This window comes from Mytilus californianus, unplaced genomic scaffold (assembly GCF_021869535.1).
Source record: "Mytilus californianus isolate M0D057914Y unplaced genomic scaffold, xbMytCali1.0.p SCAF_7, whole genome shotgun sequence".
In the NCBI taxonomy this organism is placed as follows: Eukaryota; Metazoa; Mollusca; class Bivalvia; order Mytilida; family Mytilidae; genus Mytilus; species Mytilus californianus.
Window position 1 is genome coordinate 69,758,228 of NW_026262723.1, and position 19,002 is coordinate 69,777,229.

Below are 19,002 nucleotides of genomic sequence, written 5' to 3' on the forward strand. Positions count from 1 at the left end.
ACTCTGTCTCTTTCTTACTCTTGATCGTTAACTCAATCACTCTCTTTTGTTCAGTTTCTCTCTCGGTCATTCACTCACTCATTATCATAGTCACAGTCCCGTTCATTCGCTCACTCCCTCCATTCATTCCCATTCACTCGCTCACTGTTTCACTCCGCTCACTCTTTCACTCACACTCTCCCATTTTACTCATTCATTCTTTCTCGATCGCTTATTCGTTCACTCTCCCATTCACTCGCTCACACTCTCCCATTCCCTCACTCGCTTGCTCGCTCACACTCTATTCGTTCACTCTCCCATTCACTCACTCGCTCGCTCGCTCACACTCTATTCGTTCACTCTCCCATTCACTCGCTCAATGTTTCCGGATCACTCTCTCCCATTCACTCCCTCGCTCGCTCACACTCTATTCGTTCACTCTACCATTCTCTCGCTCACTGTTTTCCTATCACTCTCTCGCTCACTCACTCGCTCGCTCACTCTCTCCCATTCACTCATACGCGCACACTCTCCCACTCTCCTTGCCCATTCACTTGCTCACTCTCTCCCTTTAACTCTGTCTCGATCACTCTCCCGTTCAAACTCTCCCATTCACTCACTCGCTCACATTCTCCCATTCACTCGATCACCCTCTCCCGCTCATTTGCTCACTTTTTCTCGATCACTTATTGGTTCATGCTTTTCTCGTTCGCTATTTTTTTCATCCACCAACACATTCAAGAACTTGTTAACTCTCTAAATATCTTTCTCTCACATTCACTCACTCACTTAAGTCCTTCCACCTTTCCCAGAGAATCCTCTAAATAGTTAACAAGCATCTAATAATCAAAGAGAATTCTATTGGCCAAGACTTTACAGGAATTCTACTCCTTCAGGGCTGTGGATGCCACAGTCCATTGGGGAGAATCCCTTTGTCTACGATTGACTGCGAAAGATTGGTACACAAACTTTATATTTCATTGTAATTCAACAACATAACAATATATGACTTCTAGCTTATAGTTAAAATAGTTTAAACCAGTTCACGTGTAATCAGTGAAGCGTTAAAATATAAACATAACCTTAGAGCATTTGCATTATTCACGTATCTGGATACGTGCACGAATCGACATATACGTATCGGGCAGATTTGTATTAAATAATGATTTAGCACCGACCTCAATTAAAACTAAACAGAGGTAAAATATGCACCAAATGTTGGAACTTTGTACAGACATCATAGGGATACTTTAAGTAGGGTTGTTTGTTTATGTGCAGCTCTTGCAGCCCGAAGAACCAATTTGTTGTTTTAATCTAACATTGGGTTTATAAGTATTATATGTATGTTACTTTCTTTAATATACGATTAATTCTTGTTATTGTTATGCATTATAAAATATCTTCATCGGGACCAACTTGACTTAATTTATCCTTTCCTCATATACGGGTTATACGATACGTCGATACGGATACGCCAGCAAATACGTAAATAATGCAAATGTTCTCTTAGGAGGTAATATAAAACGGATAAGACTTCTGTTTAGACCTCCCTCAAAACGGGGTAAGTTCATTTTTTTTCTACCTAATGTAATTATATACATATATTTAAAAATCACTACAAGTATTGAACATCACCGCAATCTGCGCAACTACAGTAACTCACTCAAAAAAAAGCAACAATACATACAACAACTAAAACAATCATAAAAAGCATTAACCAAGGCTATGTATAGATTAATGTTTAAATCACAAAATTGGGCTAAATTGAAATACTGATATTCATGTTTCCCATCTTGGATCACCGTCTCAGACACCCATTCTCATCTCATAAACTGGTAGACCATATAATACACAGCTACTTTAGTACAAGCAATCTTGATGTACATGTGTTAAGATCCATATACACTGTACATTTGTTGAGATGCAGATTACAGTTTGTATGCATCTTAATCGGTATACAGTTTATTTTGCATCTTACTAAATGTACATCATCCAGATTGTTTGTACTAAAGTAGCTGTGTATTATACATGTCTTTAAAATAATGGCCAATACATTTGCATGAAACGTAACTAAATTTTGATAAATTTGGATTATTTATCTCGAAGAAAAAAAAAGTTACACGAACATTTTGAAGCACCCAGAGCAATGCATACTCTTTTACATACACCTTATTTCATTTGACTTTCAATTGTCCTTCAACACAAAATATTAAAGAAACCTGTGAAATTAGAAATGATACACCAACATTGTACTAAAAGATTGCAATGTACAAAGCCGTTTGATATTTTGATGTTACGTGTAGTTTTGTTTAATGCTGCTCATTTCTTTTAGCATCTTATTTATACTCAAATCCCTCCAGATTTCGTTAATTTTCCGAAAATGTCTCCAAGGATGAAACAAATTTAGAACAAAAAGTGCTCATCCTTCTTTATGCACAGAACCCTACCCAATATGTTTTCATTTTGATGCTGCGGACTACAGTTCCCGTCTTTTCTTCTTACAAAATGAACTGTATATGTTGGTGGTTTATGTGGTCTGTTTATTGTCAAATGTTAATTATAATTCATGTTCATCGTTTTATGTATTAAAGTATTTTCTTTTATAAGTATGCAATATTTGTAACTATGCTTTATGCCAACAGCAATCAATCAAAAGTTAGCCAAGCTTTTATCAGTGGTCGACCCCCCTTTTTCCCCCGTTGTTTATGTAATGTACATCTTGTTTATCCCTTTTTGCCTTTTTGTGCGAAGGAGTATCCAAAAATAAATGATATCAAAACAAATATCATACTAATCAGGTGTCGATAACTCAAAAATATACTAATGCAAATTAAATATCATATTAATCAGGTGTCGATAACGATTTTAGCCACAAAGGTATTTAGATTTACGTCATATCAATAAGATTGGTGAGAAGTTCGAGGTAACCAGTATGCCGACGTGTAGTCTCTCTCCTTTTATACTTTTACAATCATCACTTTTATATCCTTTCCATTTTTGTTTGAAGAATAACAAAATAATAGACTTATCTTCACTTAACCATATGATGCCTAATTTGCAGTTGACGCGTGCTGAACACTTATACAACACCTGACAGTTTTACTCTGTGTTTTTTTTTTTTTTTTTGTGTATTGATGAAACTTTGTCTCATTTTGTCAATTTTTTCGTTCTCTACCGCTCCCTTTTCTCTTATTTTCGCTTCTTTAATTTCTTTGGCAATGATATCACCTTCAATTTCAATACAAATATAAATGATCGTTTTTAAAAATTAATTAATGCGTGTGCAGTGATTTCCCAACATATCGGTTTTCATGCCCATTGTGTAGTTTTGAAATGGATTTAAATGAAGCAGCATTAATGTGAAACATAAAACCCCCGTTTAATTGCTTCCGTAACACATATAATAAGTTGTTATATATATCATCTTATTTTGATTAATTACTTGTTTATCTTCATGGGCTGCAAATAATAACTTATGAAAAAAAGATACTTCAACGAGACAGCAAATCAACAAAACAAATAGCGAAATGGCATGTTGCTGTCAACCTGTATTGTTTAATTATATGAGTTTAGGCTGGTTTATACTGTATACTTGTGGTGTCCTTTATTTCAATTCCGATGAAATAAACGCCATTAATATATTAACCAAAATTTGAATTATTCAGTGAAAATTCAACATCTGCATAGAGTATAGCGTGAAGTCAAAGGGATATTAGACTTTCTTCATTCTTCTTGATAAGCCCCTTTAAGCCTCTAACCATTAAAGAAAAAAGTATACAAGAACTGGGGCATAGTTCCTTCCCATTGTAAAGTCAACTTTCTATTACAAACACGTACACCAAACATAGAAAAAAGGTGTTCAATAAAAAGAAATTCAAGCATATTGATATCATTTTTAAAAGACGTTTAGTTACAATCAATATAGTTTGATAACCAATATGATTTTTCCCTTCCTAAAACAAATTATTGGTTACTACGTTAGCATTTTTTGTTTTTTTTTTATTTTTTGTTTCAAAGTTGGATTATTTTATTTCAATTTGTCTATTTGAAACATACTGGAGTTTGATTTACTGTAATTCCATTTACAGATAATTGCACTAATCCCTATTGCCAAAAAATCACGTTTCTCCAACAAAAAATTATTTACCTGTATACAGAAGTATCAAATGTTAGAGAAACGTGAACACACCGAAATACTTACGTAAATTGTGGAAAAACCGAATGTAAATAAAGTTATTTAAATGAAGAGAAGGACTTTGGTTGTATCATTCCCCCTTTACTTTTAATCTCGAACGTACACGTTGAATATTGTTATTAAGTGGTACTGTACTTATATAGTAGATAGTTACACACATGTAAATATTGAACTTACCATAGATTACTATTTGAGGTTATATCCTGACTGAATTAAATCGTCTTTCAAATGTTTTGAAGTTCTTTGATAGTTTCTATCCTTAAGACAGCATAATTCGGTCAAATCTTCAAAGAAAATGCGTACATCTGAAAAGAAAGACAAAAAACAAAGCTAATAATGGGTTTAAAAACAATGAATTATTTCGGATGTTAACCATGCTCAAATGTTTATGACCTATTATATCATAAGACCTCATTTTCCTTGAATAAGACATGTGTTTCCCTTGAAAAGATTGAATAGATGTTTTGTTGTTACATCTGCTAAAAAAATATTTCATCGAAAAAAGCGAGAAAGTAAGAAAGAAACAGAAAAAAAGCAAAATATTGCAATGTTTTTATTTTTTTTAGAAAAAAGTTAGTGCATGTCATAAAACATAATTCCTTATGAGTAAGAAGATGTCAAGCTTTGATAACAATCAAATACATAAGTTGAATAATGATCGAAAACACCATGAACAAAAGACGACTGTCACAGACAAATAACAGTCCAAAACTACAAAGAAAACTATAGTTTAGGCAATTAGAACGCCACCAAAACATAAGGGTAAACGATTCCTGCTCCGATAGTAGTACCCAGAACAGATTTTTTTTAAGGTAAAAAGACCACACTCAAATGATCAGAGAGCTCAAATATCGAAATTCAAAATAAAAAATGGCCGTTGATTATTATTGTTTTCATGTAAGCGCAAATATTGCAATATTCTGAAATAATGAATTTTAAAAATAAATTCTTTGTTTAAGATGTTAACATACTTTTTTATAAAGACGTATTTCACTCAGTTTTACCTCATTATGTAATATTTTGCACACAGTTGCTATATACCTATTACAACGCATTCATGAAACATGTCTCTTGAGCATTCCTACTTTGAAATAATGAGTTATATAATTCATTCATAAAGCTGCTAATTTGAAATGATTAGATACAGCCTACGTATTTTCTGTCATTATTTATTCAAGAAATGCATAAAATAATCACGAGCATTGTTTTGTCGGTTCTATTTAGAAGAATGGAAATTGAGCTTGGGAATAAATCATTACAGTATTTTGAATTGATTTATTCAAGCAGAAAATAGCTCGAGGCATTAAATTTACATGAAATACAACGCAAAGCTTCATTTGTATAGTTCGCTACGTTGTTTTAGAGGGGTTCAGGTTGTTTGATCCTCAGATTTCTCCATTACTGCAAGTCTCTTGCCTTATCTTTAAAATGATGGCATCTGTCCTTCCTCGAATTGTTATTTTAAAAGTAGCTGTTTTGCTTTCTATTTATTTTTCATCTAACGCTGCATGGTATTTTGTTCGTGGATGTTCATATAATATAGTTCGAGGTCTTGAAATTGAAATAACAGACGCTTCATCGAATTTAAGACGTTAACACTTTCACCAAGTGCGATAAGTTAGGTGTCTGTATTTTTCCATCCGTCTAACAAGACAAAGGCATGCAGTGAATTTTTATTTTAGTTGTCAGAGATAGTATAATCAATCTACGTATTACGTAAATAAATATGGCTCTAATTATTGATGAAATTTAAAAAAAAACTTATATCGTCCTAAATGACATATATCGATGAGACGATGGCTTTAATTACAATTACCGCGTGCAAAATGTACTAAATGCAGATTTATGCAAATCTGTATAACAGATTTCAGAAAAGGCTGGGCCCTTTAGCTTATTAGTAAGAGAACAATTGGAACATTTACCACTTAGAGAATTCTATCTTGTTTTGTTGATCAAAAACATATGTTACTTAATAAATCTGTTTATATTTTTATTCAGTCAAATTAACCTAATTCTACTTCAGGCAAATCATATGAAAACACTGACAGCAATTGTTATCGTACACCACAAAAATCTATTTTGAAGCTGCAAGAGTAAAACAAGTATATATAAATCAAAGTTACTTAGCTTAACCATTTAAAACATTTCAAAATTCAATGACTTTTGATTTTGCCAATAATCACAAATTTCAAACAAACTTTTGTTTGAATCTTCAAATGAGCTTATTAAAAAGTGCACCAAAGGGTGTCATTCACCCTTCAACCAATCAGAGAGAAGGGTTGAAATTGTAAGCATATTTATGGTATCTATGGTTTCCATGGTTCAGGGACTTGTGAAGTAATGTATCTCGTCTTCGTCATCGTAATCATGTGAAGTGTATACTATCATTATTCAAATGGCAATACAGAGTCATGATTTGGGATTTGGTATCAACTTATATAGAAATATCAATTATGTAAACAGCATAAATCTTAGTTTTGTATAAACTACCTTGTCAAATTATAAAAATAACGATATCATCATGCGGAGGTTAACTATGTTTTTTTTATTATTAGTCAACTGCTAATTAAAAATGAAGAATTTTGACGATTATGAACTATATTTGTAAAGCCAAATTCATGTTTTCATTTAGTAAAAATGAGAAAAATCAGGATGGTTTCTATTTAAAAGATGCATTAATGGGAAAAAAAGTAATGACACGTAAACAAATTAACCAGAGATTTTAATATCGGAAATATATCCGGAAAACAATACACATATTTTGGCGTTAATATTGATTCACTTATAGGGTCTTTGCATCGGCACTAAACACATTTATTTAAAAACCAGTTGTTGGCATGACACGGGTTATGTTCTTCTCATATATGTTATGATGGTATGATACTAAACCCCTAACGGGAAGGATTGTGCCTGATATTCATATGATGAAGACATAATCTTTCAATCAGTTTAATTGAAGTCTGGAGCTGGCATGTCAGTTAACTGCTAGTAGTCTGTTGTTATTTATGTATTATTGTCATTTTGTTTATTTTCTTTGGTTACATCTTCTGACATCAGACTCGGACTTCTCTTGAACTGAATTTTAATGTGCGTATTGTTATGCGTTTACTTTTCTACATTGGCTAGAGGTATAGGGGGAGGGTTGAGATCTCATAAACATGTTTAACCCCGCCGCATTTTTGCGCCTGTCCCAAGTCAGGAGCCTCTAGCCTTTGTTAGTCTTGTATTATTTTTAATTTTAGTTTCTTGTGTACAATTTGGAGTTTAGTATGGCGTTCATTATCACTGAACTAGTATATATATTTGTTTAGGGGCCAGCTGAATGACGCCTCCGGGTGCGGGAATTTCTCGCTGCATTGAAGACCTGTTGGTGACCTTCTGCTGTTGTCTGTTCTATGGTCGGGTTGTTGTCTCTTTGACACATTCCCCATTTCCATTCTCAATTTTACATGCAAACGATTCACAAACAAATTAGTAAGAAATCTTTAAGATGGATGTAAATATTATATAAGATAGTCTTTGTAGTTATAATATTCTAATCACAACCTAAATATAGATTATAAAAGAAACTCTGACTAGCACGAATGTTCAAATCTCGTAAATCCTTTTAGAATATATAAATCAAGATAAAATACAAAACATCAGAAAAGTAACTTCATACCCTTTCCTATAAATCAACCGCCCTCGTTCTGAGATCCAATTGTCAAATTATTAGAAATGTCAATAGAAATACCAGTTCAGGCCGCCGAAAACATGTTCAATAAATGACTCGTTGAATTAATTTTCGACGTATTCTGACATTAGATGTTTGGCCCAATATAAAGAAACCATCTCCTAACAAATGTCAATAATGCAACAAACTATGATATTGTATGGGAAAAACGTTTCTAACTAATTGGCTTGAAATGTCTCTAGAGTCTCTGATTCGCTTCGATGCTAATGTTGTACTTTTTGCTAAAATTAGCCATAATGATTGGTAAACAACAAATATATATGTCACTGGGACGCTATCTTACCATGCTGACAGCTATCTATTGTCCTGAAGATTACAAATCTTTGTTTTTTTTTCTTTTTCTTTTATCATAGACTGGAACAACATTTTTCAGCTTGTGTCATAAGTTTTCTTTTGGTATCCACACACTTTTTTGGTGTATTTGTGTCAATTTACATCCGCTATTTTTTTTGGTAAATCAGTTGTAGTTAACCCTACTTTATTTGCAATTGTTATGCAGTTTCGTAAAGCTAACTCTGTAATAATTTACTCCTACTAAGTCTTGGATTTCAGTCATTTGATTGAAATCGTTCTTTAACTACTTCATACTGAATACTATCTTCTGATCTTCTTATTGTTTTATCACTGCTGACGAAATGATTGTCAGATATAAACTGACTAAATGTGTAGAAGATTCATTACTCATTAGCCGTATGTATATTGCACGCCGGTATGTTGCACTTGTATTGTGATCGCTATTTTATGAGATTTTGTTAGTTTTATTAGTTGCTCACTTTTTAGGACATAACAAATCATAAAATATAATATAGAAATCTCCTTTACCCCATTTAATTTCGCTTTAAATACTCCACTAAAAATGCCTTTTTTGATGATTGAAGTACTTTTTCACTACCCGTTTCTATGGTCAGTAATTAATCAACCAAAGTTTGTGAGTCCTTTTTGTGGTGATACTAGGCAGAACGATTTCTTTCAATCAAAAAATGAGAGCAGAAGTTAGAGGGAAGGAGATGCTAAAAAGCAGATTGATGTTCTCTGTGGTCCCAGATAAAAGAAGAAAACTTCCAACGGTGTCCCTAAATTGGTTGTTAATTACAACATTTCTATATTATCATATTATTTTAATGTAAAAGAGTGGACAAATAAACCTTCTTGGCCGATACGCTTGGACAAGAAATATATTTGTAAAATCCAACGTTAATGCGAAAGGAATATTAATATCAATAGCACATTTCAGGCCATTTTCAAGAGGTGTCTAGGGACTTTTCTTAATTTGTTGACCGAATTAGGCTGGCTGACACTCCACATTTCATTTAGCAGAGTCTACCATATAAAATATCAATAGTAATAATTCTTATGTGATCCTCTTTTGATCTACAAAAGCTTGAATCTGACTGGTCCGTGAGAGATTTTTCCCATATATTTACACTTATATAGATCACGTCCTTTTTATTCAGTTTATGAGTTAATTGGTAAAGTTTAAGCATGACTAAACTCTAGAAAAAAAATGTGATTAATCCCTTAATAAGCACTGCGCATTCTATAAAAAATGGACAGTTAATCTTGAATTTTTAAAATATCGATTTTTCTTCGTTCGGTAATGTTGAATCGAAAATTTTCATATGATGAAATATTACATATTGTCTCATCTGTGTCGATGTGAAGATAACTCAAAACCGCAATTTTGACAGATTTGGCAAATGTTTTTATTTAATTTTTCATCTAAAAAACGTATAAGAAATGTATTAAACAAACCAAATTACTGTTGGAAGTAAATCTATATATTATTTTTCGGATACAAACCAATCTGTTTTGGTTAGAGATGTCCTTCGACTTTTAGATTTAAACCATGTCAGCGAAACAAGTTCATAGGAATTTTGCCCTACCTCTTTCTGTATAAATAAGGAATGGCTGATTGCGTAATACACATCATTGATTTAATTACGTATTTATGGTCAATGAAGAAACATCAAATATTGATTAAACATTCTAATAAACGATATCAACATACAGGTAAAATGATAAGGTTAAAAGAACGATACATGTTTTTGTACAGTGCAGTAATGTGATAAAAAAAATAGGAAGATGATAACAACGGGGTAGCAAATAACCATATTTTGGAGATAGACATAATCCGCCATTACCAAAGAAAACGAAACGACACATAACAGTTTACAAAACGCAAAACGGAAAACCGGGAGTCAACGCAGGTGTTCCGGAAGTGTCAGCTGTTGGTTTCAACTAGTAGTATGCGTCACGTCATTTGTCTTAAATCGACAAAAAGACATTATGGAAAATATGGCATCATTCAAGGTCGTAATGGTACGTGTTATTGTCATTCACTACAACATTACCAAGTTCATAAACCAACAGTACTTGTAAATTCTAATACATTACCGGATCAATATAACCAATTTAAAATGAAAACACAAGCAGTTTGTTTCAAACAAAACCAAGACCGTTAACGTTCAAAACGACACATACATTGCCATACAAAAATAAATATTACAGAACACTGATCAGAAAACTAAAACAAGCTTATAATTAGAATAGTTTAAAGCAGTTCATGTGTAGTCGGTGAAGCGTTAGAATATAAACATAACCTTAAAAACGGATAAGACTTCTATTTGGACCTTTCTCGAAACTGGCGAAGTTCATTTTTTATCTTACATATATTTAAAAATCACTACAAGTGTTGACTATCATCCCATCTGCTCAAAGTATCAATAGCTATCTCGCTCACAAAGAAAGCACCAAATACAACAACCAAAACAATAGACTGTGTATAACCCATCTCGTTTCAATCACAAAATTTGGCTAATACTGATATTTATTATCCCAATCTCAGAACACCGTCTCAGACCATTATTCTCATCTCTAGAACAGGTAGACAATATAATACTAGTACACAGCTTCTTTAGTGCAAGCAATCTTGATGTACATCTGTTAAAATGCATATAAAATGTACATTAATTGAGATGCATTTTAACGGATGCACACTTTATAGCTAGTTTTACATATGTACATTTTATATGCATCTTTATCGGTATACAGTTGATATGCAACTTACTATATGTACATCAAGATTGCTTGTACTAAAGTAGCTGTGTATTATACATGCCTTAAAATCAATGACTAATACATTGCATGAAACTTAACTAGATTTTGATAAATTAGGATAATTTGTCTTCGAGACAAAAAAATAAGAATGATATTGAAAGTACCCAGACCAATGTATACTCTTTAGGTTCACCACTTCTTATTTCATTTGACCTCCAGTGTCCTCCAAAATAGTACAGGAACACGTGACATTTGCAATAGTACACCAACATTGTACTAAAACATGCAATGTCCAAAGCCGTTTCATATTTCAATGTAACGTGTAGTTTTGTTAAATGCTGCCCATTTCTTTTAGTATCTTAGTTAATCTCTTTAACTATCAAATACCGCCAGGTTTCGTAAATTTTCCGAAAATGTGTCATGGATGAAACAAATTTAAAAAACAAAGTGACCATGCTTCTACATACACATGGCCCTACCCAATATGCCTTCATTTTCTAGCTGAGGTCTAAAATTCTCGACTTTTCTTCTAGTTAACCCACTCTTTAAATCCCATTTAATTAATTTACAAAAATACTGTTTATGATTGATAATGTTAGTAATTAATGAGGCCTATTTACTGTCAAATACTAATTTTAATTCCTGTTCATCTTTTTATTTATTAATTTTTTTTTCTGTATAAGAATGAAATATTTGTAACGAAGCTTTATGCCAACAGCAATCAATGAACAAATATTCAGGCTTTAAAACGTGGTCGACAACACCCTCCCTTTTTTCTTTCGTTGTTTATATAATGTACATCTTGGTATTCCTTTTTGCCTTTTTGTGCGAAAGAATAAAAATATTAATTTATAACAAATCTCATACAGGTGTCGATAACTCAAAAATATATTAATTCAAATTAAATATCATACCAAGCGGGTGTCGATAACGATTTGAGCAAAAATGGTATTAAGTTTTACGTCATATCAATAAGATTGGTGAGAAGTTCGAGGTAACCAGTATGCCGACGAGTAGTCTCCTTCTATTTGTACTTTACAATTATCGCTTTTATGTCCTTTCCATTTTTGTTTGAATAATAACACAATAATAGACTTAACTTCACTTAATCATGTGATTAGTAATCTGGAATTGACGCGTGCAGAACTCTTCTACAATACATTACCAGTTTAACTATTTGGTGATTGTTTTTGTGTATTGATGAATCGTTATCTAACTTCACCCCATTTTTTGTATGCTATCGCTTCTTTTTCTTTTACTCTCGCTTCTTTAATTTCTTTGGCGATGATATCACATTCAATTTCATAACCAATATAAAATGTAATTAAAAAATAATTAATGCGTGTGCAGTAATTTCCTAATTTATCTGTGTTCATGTTCAATGTGTAGTTTTGAAATTGGTTTAAATGAAAACAGCATTTAATGTGAAACATAAAAGCTCCGATTAATTACATCAATAACACATGTAATTTATCATCTTATTTTGATTTAGTACTTGTTTATCTTAATGTATATAGCTACAAATAATAACTTATGAATAAAAGATACTCCAACGAGACAGCAAACTAACGACACTAATAACCAAATAGCATCCAGCTGTCAACCTGTATTGTCTTTTTATTTGAGGTGGGTTATACATAATGTTATGCTTGATTATTACAACATGTACATTGAAAGTTCATAATGTGAGAATCGAAGTTAATTACTAGGTGAAAGTCTCATGTAAAGCTCTGATTCCTTGCCCGACTTTGGCTATACTTTTGTTTTTTGTCTTTTTTGTTTATAAGCTCTTCATTTTTTTGATAAGCTTAGAATTTGCAAATATTTTGGCGTCGGGCATTACTAAAGAGACATTTATTGTCGAATGCGCATCTGGTGCAGTAAAATTGGTACCGTTAATGTTATTATTCTAACCATGATCCAGACCAAACTGTATACTTGCTGTGTCCTTTTTTTCAATACCAATGGAATATACGCCATTAATATATTAACCAAAAAATATTTGAATTATGCAGAGAGAAAAAAGTAATTTACATAGAGTAATTCATAAAGTCAAAGGAATATTAATCTTTTTTCATTCGTTTTGAGAACAAACCCCGGTCTGTATGCCTCTTACAAATAAAGAAACAAGTCGACATGGACTGGAGCACAGTTGGTTCCCATTAGAATACCAACTTTCTTATACAAACACATACACTAAACATATCAAACAGGCTGATATTATTTTTAGAAGACGTTTTGTTACAATCAAAGTAGTTTTATACTCGGCCCTTAAACAAGTTATTGGTAACAATTCTTTTTTTTGTTTGTTACAAAGTTGGATTAATTTTTTTTCAATCAATCTATTTGAATGAAAAATACTTATGTTAACAATGGAAAAACAGAATGATTTTTTTCCTTAACTTTGGATCTCGTGCGTTCATGTTTTATATTGTATCATAGTTGTACTTTACTTAGTAGTAGTAGTTAGTTTCATGTACATATTAAACTTACCATATATTACATTTTTGAAGTTATATCATGGCTGAGTTGAATCGTTTTTCGAATGTTTTAAAGTTCTTTGATAGTCTCTATCTTCATAAACAGCATAATTCGATCAAATTATCATAGAAAATACGTAAATCTGAACAGAAGAAAAAAAAAGTACAATAGCTTTAAAAGAGCTAAATTATTTCGAATTTTAACGATCATAGATCACATGTAATAATTAACCAATGCTATCAAAAGACATAATTTCCTTTGGACAAGATATAAAGCTGACTATACGGTATGGGGTTTTCTCAGTGTTGAAGGCGGTAACATATATTTGCTTACATCTTTGTAATTTGAACTCTGTTTGTTAGTTGGTTGTCGAAGTTACAATCATTCCACATCTTCTTATTTTTATATGTTATTCCTTAAAGAGATTGGATAAATAGTCGTTTCATCTTAAAAAAAAAAAAATTGTTTCATCGAAAAACAGCGAGAAAATTAGAAAGAAAGTGAAAATGCAAAAGGTAGCTATTTATTTTTTGTGAAAGAAGTAAGTGCATTTCATATTTAAGGTAGATCATAGGTATAAGTTTCCCGAGATAGAATTTTTTTTATTCTTTGCTAAAATGAAGATTTTTCTATGCTCTTTTCAAAAATATAATAAAAAAGATGGGTCACCGAGCTATTTGTCAAGCTATGAGTCGTTGAAAATTGTCTAAATTTGCTTAGAATGATCATGCAAAAACACATTTTTATGCATAAAAAGAAATCTATAAGATAGAATTTTGAAATAAATTGTGAGAAGATATGTTTTATAAAATGTTATAAGAAAATAAAAAGAAAAATGATGTCACCGAACTTGTTTTCTTGCTAGAAGTAAAAATTAAAAATTTCCCTATCAGACCAGTATATTTTTTTTACTAAAAGAGTTATCTCCCCTTAAATGGCTCAGTTGAAAAAATTGATTCTAAAACACAAATATTTGGTATTTGCTTAAATATTTTGGATAATGCAATAAATCAGCATGTTTTTTTCATATAAATAAACAGTCTAACCAATAAAATTGCATATCTGTCTACAAATTTGCAGATTTGGGCAGGTAACTAGACTGATTGTGTACTGTGATAGTACAATCCAAGATGGCGGTATACCATGAATCTACCTTAAATACAATAGTAAGAAGATAATAAGATAGTTCAAAACTACATATAAAACTATAGGTTAGGCTATAAGAACGCCATCAAAACCTAAGAGTCAATAGTAACTGTTCCTGCTCCGATCGCCAACAACAGATTTTAATGGAAAACAAAAAAGACCATTCCCAAACGATAAGAGGAATAGCAATTAACCTCAAATATCGAAATTCATATGAAAAATGGCCATCAAAACTTATTAATCGTCCTGAATGACATATATCGATGAGACAATGTCATTAATTACAATCACCACTTACGAAATGTACAAAATACAGATTTATGGAAATCTGCAGAGATCTCAGGAAACGCTGAACTTTTTAGCTTTATATAAAGAGATGTGAAATATTGGAACAATAACCTCTTAGAGAATTTTATCATATTTTGTTGAACAGGAACATATGTTACGAAATAAACCTGTTTATTTTTTTTTAATCCATTTAATAAACATAATTCTACTTCGTGCAAATCATATGAAAACACTGACAGCAATTGCTAACGATAACCACAAAATCTATTTCGAAGCAGTAAGCGTAAAGTACAAGTATACTAGTATATAAATCATTTGCAATGTTAACGTTACTTAGACAATTAAATAAAAGCAGTAAAATATTTCAAAATTGAAAAAATACATAGGTTAACGATGCAAACACAAATTAAGAAACATTTGAGTTGGATGCAACCATTATATAAGATAGTCTCTGTAGTAATATAATATAAGACAGACAACTTAAATATAGATTCTAAAAGTAACTCTGACTGAACTTATGAATGAGATGTAACAGTAGATTACCAATGTCCAAATCTCGTAAATCCATTTAGGGTATAAAAAACAAGATTTAATACAAAAGCTGAAAAATGTAACTTCATACCCTTTCCTATAAATCAACCGCCCTCTTTCTGAGATGCAAATGTCAAATTAGTAGAAATGTCAATAGAAATACTAGTTAAGGCCGCCGAAAACATGTTCAGTAAATGACTTGTTAAATTAATTTTCGACATATTCTGAAATTAGATGTTTGGCCCAATATAAAGAAACCATCTCTTTACAAATGTCAATAATTCAACAAACTATGATATTGTATAGGAAAAACATTTCTAGTAAATTGGCTTGAAATGTCTCTAGAGTCTCTGATATTCGCTTCGATGCTGATATTGTACTTTTTGCTAAAATTAACCATAATGATTGGGATTGGTAAACAACAAATATATATGTCAGTGGGACGCTATCCACAGCTATGTACTGTCCTGAAAATTACAAATCTTTACTGGATTGTTAAACTTAATTTGTGATCTTTTTTTTTTTATGATTTGCTTATTTATTAGGACATAACAAAGAATAAAATACAACATAGAGATCTTCTACACCGATTCAATTTCGCTTTAAATACTCCACTAAAAATGCATTCTTTGATGATTGAAGATAGCTTTTTGTTACACGTTTCTATGGTCAGTGGTTAATTAACCAAATTTATGTGATGCTGCGCGAGTCCTTTTTTGCGGTGATATCATGCAGACAGCTCGTTATCTTTCAATCAAATAAAGAGAACAGAAATTAGTGGGAAAGAGTTGCTAAAAACAGATTTGATGTTCTCTGTGGTCCCTGATAGAAAAGAAAAAACTTTCAACGGTGTTCCTGAACTGTTTGTGTCATGTAACATTTCTATATTATCATATTATTCTAATATAGAATAATGGACAAATAAATCTTCTTGTTCAATACGCTTGGACAAGAAATATGTTCGTAAAATCCACCGTTAATGCAAAAGGAATATTAATGTGTGTATATCATATCAATAGGATAATTCAGGCCATTTTCACAACGTCTCTAGGGACTTTTCTTCATTTGTTGACCGAATAAGGTTGACTGACACTCTACATTTCATTTAACAGAGTCTGCCATAAGCAATCCCGTCGCAAAACACAAGAAGTTTGGGACAAAGACAATACTGTTAATGTTGAAAAACAACACAAACATAGACATGATAGATATAAAAATAAAATATCACAAAGTAACTAAAACACAAATCAGAAAACTATAATTAAGGCAACACGAGTCGCTCTTAAAATGAAGCGTAAACTCAAGGATTCCGGATTTGTAAGCAGTACCTGCCCCACTAGTATCACCCGTCATGTTCCTCCTGGTAAGTCAAAATATGGTGACATTAGTCGCATTTTGTGGTTTCATAAACGAGGAAAGGAGGCATAACAGGGTCGTTATTACGACAAATGAAACATATCTTTGACACAGATGTTCCATACCAGTCAATGGAATCATAGTGATGTCTGAAAAACATTTGAAAAGTATGCACTTCCACAATTTTGCACGCCTTCATAAGAAAGTCCTAAGAATGATCAGAAGCCACTACGAAAGATGCAGTTTACTTTAGTTGTGCATATGTAGAACTCAGTCACCCTATTCTTTGCATATCGTAGAATATTATCAGTTTAGGACGTCACGTACAATGCGAATACTAGATTTAAGGTAGACAGATATCGAACCTTCACCGATTTGTTCTGAAAAGAAGAGTGGGAAGGGCCAAAAATCCAATTCAAGAGAAATATACACGAACGATACAAAACAATGCCACTGAGACTAAAACAAGAAAAGACGCATATACACAGCAACGAAATTCCATTAAAATCCTAGAATGAATATAAGGTGTTTTGGAAATGTAAGTATAATATCATCGTGTGCGACACTTGTTCTTCTGTTTAGTTAATGTGTTTTAAATAGCGCATCCTTCAGTAGTTTCCTTATTTTTTATCTATGTAAGTTTTATCGCAATGACAATAGTGTGTTTGGAATTGTGTTTACCAAATGATTTGCGTCAAAATAAAACACACCAAACAGAAAACATTCCACTACTTCCTGTTATTTCTTGGCATATCTTAAATATTGATGTGAGGTATGGAAGTTTTCCTTTTCTTTGACTTCGTGATAACGAAGAGCATTTATGCCACTTGTATTCATTTTGATTTTCTTCTTGATGTATCTTTTTCATGACAATTTGACACGGAAAATGAAAATTAAGAACTCAAGAACGCGATCTGATTTCTAATATAAATGTTATTGTTTTTCACTGTTTTGCTTCATAACATCACTATTATTTGACATATCGTGTTTCAAACCAATTTTAAAACTCAATCAAACCACTAATAATTTTATCCAACAATAAAGAGATTCAAATTGAGTTTCAATTTTTATATAATCGGATGAAATGCAAGTCAAATAGATTAGGTCTTAAATATGATCGTTTGAATGTTTGATTGAGTGTTTATTGACACATTTCGTGCCAGGATCAACACTACACAAAATGAATTTATTTATCATTTTAATAAAAGATGCCGTACGTGTGTTGTTAATATAAAACAGAAAATATGACAAAATTTGATTATAATTGTCAAATCGATGACGACGTGAAAATGTATAATGTTTCTATGAAAAGAAGGAGATAAAAGTCAACAAAACAACCATACATGAAAAATAGACATCTTGTCCATAGAGGTCACCCTGTAGTCACTTGTGATTGATTCCTTGCAGTAAGGCAAGTCATTAAACCCTTGAAATGGACATGTTGTGAAGGAAATTGACAGAGTTGACAAAACATGGGCCATACTAAATGCACAAATGGAAGAAAAAAAAACAAAAACAAGTTTTAAACAGCGATGAAAATATAACTTTTGGGGAAAAACAAGTAAATATGAAAAAGAAACGTATTGAAATACATTTCTTATTTATTTTCCAAGAAAAAATTATTCCCCCTAAAAGCTGTAATTTTATTTATGTTATTTTAAAATCGTGTGAACGATACCCTTTATAAATATATTTGATTTATTCATTCATTCAATTACCTATTTCTATTTTATTTTCGAACAACCTATCGTTATGATTAAGTACTGGTATTTTTTTTCTTTGACAACATATCGCTGACATCAACACTCAAGGAGAAACTCAAATCAATTCTAATCTTATACTCCATGCTGAAACAGTTTTATCAAATCACATTTTTAACAGTTACGTATACCAATTTTACAACAATGATACGCTTTTGGACAAATAAATTCACTTCAGTGATGTTCGAGGTAAATTAAATCTTAATTGGAACGTTGACGAACTCATATATCCGAGAAAGACCAAAAGGAGTGCCAAATCCGGATAAGGAAAGAAATTATGCATGATTTAACCGTTAAAAGACATCATGTAATTTCCAGAAATCGGAAATCATTTGAAATTAAGAAAATGTATCTCCCTTATGCATTGCTCTGTTTCCTTATTTACATGAAATATCCAGATCTAAAACAGTAATTTACAATTAAATTTTTTCACATAAAGACTCCATATGAAATAGCTAATATAGAAATAAGGAGCT

At 31.8% G+C, this 19,002-nt stretch overlaps 1 protein-coding gene and 1 long non-coding RNA gene across 3 annotated transcripts in view; one reads left to right on the forward strand and one right to left on the reverse strand.

The window, feature by feature from the left end:
* LOC127707883 (serine/threonine-protein kinase SBK1-like) overlaps positions 1 to 19,002 on the reverse strand; it is a 60,633-nt gene that overhangs the window by 14,402 nt on the left and 27,229 nt on the right. For both annotated transcript variants that reach the window (XM_052212637.1, XM_052212636.1), the window contains exon 2: positions 4,352 to 4,479. The gene's annotated coding sequence lies outside the window, so the exon portion shown is untranslated. The remainder of the gene's footprint in view (positions 1 to 4,351; positions 4,480 to 19,002) is intronic.
* The window catches only part of LOC127707884 (uncharacterized), a 46,614-nt gene continuing 28,977 nt past the window's right edge, over positions 1,366 to 19,002 (forward strand). Inside the window, exon 1 of the long non-coding RNA XR_007985067.1 lies at positions 1,366 to 1,540. This is a non-coding gene — a long non-coding RNA (uncharacterized LOC127707884). The remainder of the gene's footprint in view (positions 1,541 to 19,002) is intronic.